The 6,000-nt window shown below is 45.6% G+C and overlaps 1 protein-coding gene across 1 annotated transcript in view; it reads left to right on the top strand.

Moving 5' to 3' along the window:
* Positions 1-4,772: 4,772 nt before the first annotated feature.
* LOC141148320 (uncharacterized) overlaps positions 4,773-6,000 on the top strand; it is a 69,421-nt gene continuing 68,193 nt past the window's right edge. The window contains exon 1 of the mRNA XM_073635646.1: positions 4,773-4,853. The gene's annotated coding sequence lies outside the window, so the exon portion shown is untranslated. The remainder of the gene's footprint in view (positions 4,854-6,000) is intronic.

The following is a 6,000-nucleotide window of genomic DNA, read 5'->3' as shown; positions in this document are numbered from 1 at the left end:
TCATGTGCCTTGCAGTGCCCCCCATGTAATGTGCTGTGCCCACCATGTCATGTGCCTTGCAGTGCCCCCATGTAATGTGCTGTGCCCACCATGTCATGTCATGTGCCTTGCAGTGCCCCCCCCATGTAATGTGCTGTGCCCACCATGTCATGTCATGTGCCTTGCAGTGCCCCCATGTCATGTCATGTGCCTTGCAGTGCCCCCCATGTAATGTGCTGTGCCCACCATGTCATGTGCCTTGCAGTGCCCCCCATGTAATGTGCTGTGCCCACCATGTCATGTGCCTTGCAGTGCCCCCCATGTAATGTGCTGTGTCCAGTATGTCATTTGCTATACGTTGCAGTGCCCACCATGTAATGCGCTGTGCTGAACAATGTCATGTGCTGTGCATTGCATTGCCCTTCATGTGATGTGCAGTGCCCACTATGTCATGCTGTGCCTTGCATTGCCCACCATGTAATGTGCAGTGCCCACAATGTCATGTGATGTGCCATCCAGTGCCAACCATGTCATGTGCAATGCCCACCATGTCATGGCTGTGCCTTGCAATGCCGCTATGTAATTTGCAGTGTCCACCATGTCATGTGCTGTGCCATACAGTGATCCCACCATGTAATGTGCAGTGCCCACCGTGTAATGTGCAGCGCCCACCGTGTAATGTGCAGTGCCCACCGTGTCATGTGCACTTCCCACCATGTCATGTGCTATGCTGTGCCCACCCTGCCATGTGCTGTGCCCAGCATGTAGTGTGTTGTGCCCACTGTGTAATGTGCTGTGCTGTTCAACAGTGCCCACCATGTCATGTGCAATGCCCACCATGTCATGGCTGTGCCCTGCAATGCCCGCTATGTAATTTGCAGTGTCCACCATGTCATGTGCTGTGCCATACAGTGATCCCACCATGTAATGTGCAGTGCCCACCGTGTAATGTGCAGCGCCCACCATGTCATGTGCACTTCCCACCATGTCATGTGCTATGCTGTGCCCACCCTGCCATGTGCTGTGCCCAGCATGTAGTGTGTTGTGCCCACTGTGTAATGTGCTGTGCTGTTCAACAGTGCCCACCATGTCATGTGCAGTTCCTAACATGTAATGTGCAGTTGCATTTCCCACCATGAAACGTGCTATGCCATGCAGTGCCCACCATATAATGTGTTGTGCCCACCATGTAATGTTATGTGCCATTCAGTGCCCACCATGTAATGCGCTGTGCCCACCACGTCATGTGCTGTGCCATGCAGTGCCCACCATGTAATGCGCTGTACCCACCATGTAATGTGCTGTGTCATGCAGTGCCCACCATGTCATGTGCAGTGCCCATCATGTAAATTGCTGTGCAGTGCCCACCATGTCATGTGCTGTGTTGTGCCCACCATGTCATGTGCTGCACCATGCAGTGCCTACCATGTAATATGCTGTACTCACCATGTAATGTGCTGTACATTGTCCACCATGGCATGTGCCGTGCAGTACCCACAATGGAATGTTGTATGCAGGGCTCATCATGTCATGTGTGGTGTCCACCATTTAATGTGCTGTGCTGTGTCATGCAGTGCCCACCTTGTCATGTGCTGTGCAGTGCCCACCATGCTATGTGCAGTACCCACTATATAATGTGTTGTGCCCACCATATAATGTTCTGTGCAGTGCCCACTTGTAATGTCCAGTGCCCACCATGTAATGTGCTCAGCTGTGCCTGCCATGTCATGTGCTGTGCCCACCATATAAGGTCCTGTGCCCACTGTGTGCATGAGCTATGCCCACCATGAAATGTGTTGTGTTGTGCAGTACCAACCATGTTATGTGCTGTGCCCACCATATAATGTACTGTGCCTACCTTGTAATGTGCTGTATTGGGCAGTGCCAACCGCGTAATGTGCTGTGCCCGCCATTAAATGTGCTGTATCCACCATGTACTGTGCTATACCCCCCTCCCGTGCAATGTACTATGCTGTGCCCCCCACAGACTCATCCCCTCTCTTTCACCCTGTTCTCTCTCTCATCCCCTCTCTTTCACCCTGTTCTCTCTCTCACCCCCTTCACCCCCTACCACCCTCTCTCTCTCACCCCCTTCACCCCCTACCACCCTCTCTCTCTCACCCCCTTCACCCCCTACCACCCTCTCTCTCTCTCACCCCCTTCACCCCCTACCACCCTCTCTCTATTCCCCCTTTTTTTCTCTCTCTCTCTCTCTCTTTCACCCTCTCTCTATTTCCCCTCTCTCTTTCACCCTCCCTCTCCCTTTCACCCTCCCTCTCTCTCACCCTCTCACTCTCACCCTCCCACTCTCACTCTCACCCTCCCACTCTCACACTCCCACTCTCACCCTCCCACTCTCACCCTCCCACTCTCACTCTCTCTCTCACTCTCTCTCTCACTCTCTCTCTCAAATTTCACAAAAAATTGTTTGCGTTTTCATTTTATTTATTTTCATAAAAAGGCCCACCAACATCCTTAGCACCAGGCCCATGATGCTCTTAATCTGGGCCTGAGTATAGTGTAGTATAGTGGTTAGTATAGTATAGTGGTTAGCATAGTGGTCAGTATAGTGCATTTTAGTATGGAGGTCAGTGTAGTGTAGTGGACAGAGTAGTATGGTGGTCAGTATAGTGTAGTATAGTGGACAGTATAGTGTAGTGGACAGTGTAGTATGGTGGTCAGTGTAGTATAGTGGAGAGTGTAGTATGGTGGTCAGTGTAGTGTAGTATAGTGGTTAGTGTAGTGGTCAGTGTAGTATGGTGGTCAGTATAGTGGACAGTGTAGTGGTTAGTATGGTGGTCAGTGTAGTATGGTGGTCAGTGTAGTATAGTGGTCAGTGTAGTATAGTGGTCAGTGTAGTGGTCAGTGTAGTATGGTGGTCAGTGTAGTATAGTGGTCAGTGTAGTATAGTGGTCAGTGTAGTATAGTGGTCAGTGTAGTATAGTGGTCAGTGTAGTGTAGTATGGTGGTCAGTGTAGTATGGTGGTCAGTGTAGTATAGTGGTTAGTGTAGTGGACAGTGTAGTATAGTGGTCAGTGTAGTGGTTAGTGTAGTGGACAGTGTAGTATAGTGGTCAGTGTAGTGGTTAGTGTAGTGGACAGTGTAGTATAGTGGACAGTGTAGTATGGTGGTCAGTATAGTGTAGTATGGTGGTCAGTGTAGTATGGTGGTCAGTGTAGTATAGTGGTCAGTGTAGTATGGTGGTCAGTATAATGTAGTATAGTGGACAGTGTAGTATAGTGGTCAGTGTAGTGGTTAGTGTAGTGGACAGTGTAGTATAGTGGTCAGTGTAGTGGTTAGTGTAGTGGACAGTGTAGTATAGTGGACAGTGTAGTATGGTGGTCAGTATAGTGTAGTATGGTGGTCAGTGTAGTATGGTAGTCAGTGTAGTATAGTGGTCAGTGTAGTATGGTGGTCAGTATAATGTAGTATAGTGGACAGTGTAGTATAGTGGTCAGTGTAGTATGGTGGTCAGTATAGTGGACAGTGTAGTATGGTGGTCAGTATAGTGTAGTACAGTGGACAGTGTAGTATGGTGGTCAAGTGTAGTGTAGTATAGTGGACAGTGTAATGTAGTATAGTGGACAGTGTAGTGTAGTATGGTGGTCAGTGTAGTATGGTGGTTAGTGTAGTATAGTGGTCAGTATAATGTAGTATAGTGGACAGTGTAGTATAGTGGTCAGTGTAGTATGGTGGTCAGTATAGTGGACAGTGTAGTATGGTGGTCAAGTGTAGTGTAGTATAGTGGACAGTGTAGTGTAGTATAGTGGTCAGTGTAGTGGTCAGTGTAATATAGTGGTCAGTATAGTGGTCAGTGTAGTATAGTGGTCAGTATAGTATAGTGGTCAGTGTAGTGGACAATGTAGTGTAGTGGACAGTGTAGTCCTCAGTGTAGTGGTCAGTATAGGAATCAGGTAGGTCAGTACTATTGTATTTGAAGGGACTCAGGGATAGCTAAAAGTCTGCAGGTTGGGGGGGGGGCTCAAATTACTTGCCTTGCCCTGGGTGCTGACAACCCACGCTACGCCACTGGTTGTTCGTTTCCCATTGAGTCATGGTCTGAAATGATCAAAAACCTTCGCAAAAGCAACTGTGCTGCTGCTTTCAGAGAATCTCCTCTAAAACTCTTTATTAGATGGTATATGACACCAGTAAAAATCCATTCCTTCTATCCCACGTCATCCCCTGAATGTTTCAGGGGCTGCCCTGAAGAAGGAAACTACATCCACATTTTCTGGAGCTGCAAATACCTGGGAGCAGATGTTTTTATGAGTTGACACTTATATGTCTATTAAAGTTTACATAAAAACGTCTGCACCCAGAGGCGCCTCTCTCCTTGTTTTCTCTGCATATATATGTGTATTCTTTCTCTACAATGGTAAAGTTTAGAGCAGAGGCAGAGGGGATAAAGCAAATGAAAAAAAAAGTGTATATATCTGCTTACTTAAAAATTGATGTTACAAGAGAGCGATGTCCACTGAAAAAGATGCCTGAGGGATCGCTTTATGGTATATATCTCATTGGTTTCTATGCAGAGCTGCACCCAATTTTTTCACTCTCCGGTTTTAGTAAATCAACCTCAACGTTTCTTGATTATGTTGTGTTTTATTCTACTTTGCTACCTGGATTGAGCTTTCCTGTATGACTTTACAATGATAACCAAATAAAGAAATATACATTTAGCAAAACTCATACTTTGTTTTCAGTTTCATTATGAGAGCTACTCAGTGGGACGTGCTCTCATGTGTGCAAACAAAGAGTTATGGGTTAAACTTCAAACAAAGAAGGGAGGGGTTGCAAAAAAGAGCGCGCAAGAACAGAAATTTGAAAATAAACTTTCAGAAGCCATCACATGCACATGCAGCATTTCCCAGGTATTTGCTCTCTACTATTTGTTGTGTCTTTTCACAAATATGTGAGCAGTATAATGTACTGTTCAGTAGTTCTGTCTCTGTTTGATAGGAATATCGCACTCACAAAGGAGTTTACAGATTACAGAAGTAAGTGTTCTTTTTTTGCATTGGTTGTGACAACATAAAGAAAACTTGCAGATGACTATATGGTACAAATAGTAATATTATAGCTTGATATTATTATATTAAAAGCAAAAGTGTACCCATCTAATGCATGCAGTGGGCAAAACACACAAGTAAAACATGTTGGGTGATGTAGTTCTACTGATAGGGCAATTGATAACCATTGCAATGAGTGATGTAGTTAGTGTTGGAGCCAAAAGCGGGGAAGCTGAGTACTATAGCATACCTTTCAAATTTTTGAGATGGGAATGAGGGACACCTTTTAGCAAAAGAATGTAGGCATAGGTTACTCCCCCTTAAAGGAAAATTATACAACAGGAAAAAAAAGATTAGTTAAACCCACAAGTGTTCTTTTTTTTTACCACTACTATTCCTTTATATTGGCTTTTGAAAATTACAAATGCAGCAATTTAGAACTTGGATGAAAGGTTTAGCGCTGGGATAGATAAATAGTGGATTGTATATACAATTAACCAGGCTAAAATGAGGGACAAAGGAGAAGGAAAGAGGGACAGAGGCATGTTGTTCCAAATCAGGGACAGTCCCTTAAAATCAGGGATAATTTGGAGATCTGCTATATATCCATCAACACAGAGTGTGAGACAGGTTGTCTTCGGTATGGGGATATTCAAGTATGACATGTGGTCTTAGTGCAGGGATCAGTGGTGGCTGATGCTCCAAATTTTTTTTTTGGGGGGGGGGGGCACAAACTAGGGTTGCCACCTGTTTGGGATTCACCCAGACAGTCCGGTTTTTACATCCTCTGTCCGGGTTTCTGATTGCCTGACACCCGGACACCAGGGAACCCTCAAAAATTCTTCCAACACTCCCATGAAAGCTTAATCAGAATCTAGCATATATTACATGTATCAGAATGTCACCTATCTTTACATATTTGTAGTTGTCTGGATGCAAACAGCCCTAGTTACAAGGGACTTGTTTGTCTCTGTGGAGGGATACAGAACCTCCTGGTCGCAGTTTCTGA

Source organism: Aquarana catesbeiana, linkage group LG06, assembly GCF_042186555.1.
Source record: "Aquarana catesbeiana isolate 2022-GZ linkage group LG06, ASM4218655v1, whole genome shotgun sequence".
Taxonomy (NCBI): Eukaryota; Metazoa; Chordata; class Amphibia; order Anura; family Ranidae; genus Aquarana; species Aquarana catesbeiana.
Note: the sequence above shows the minus strand (reverse complement) of the source record. Positions and strands in the feature narration are given on the sequence as shown.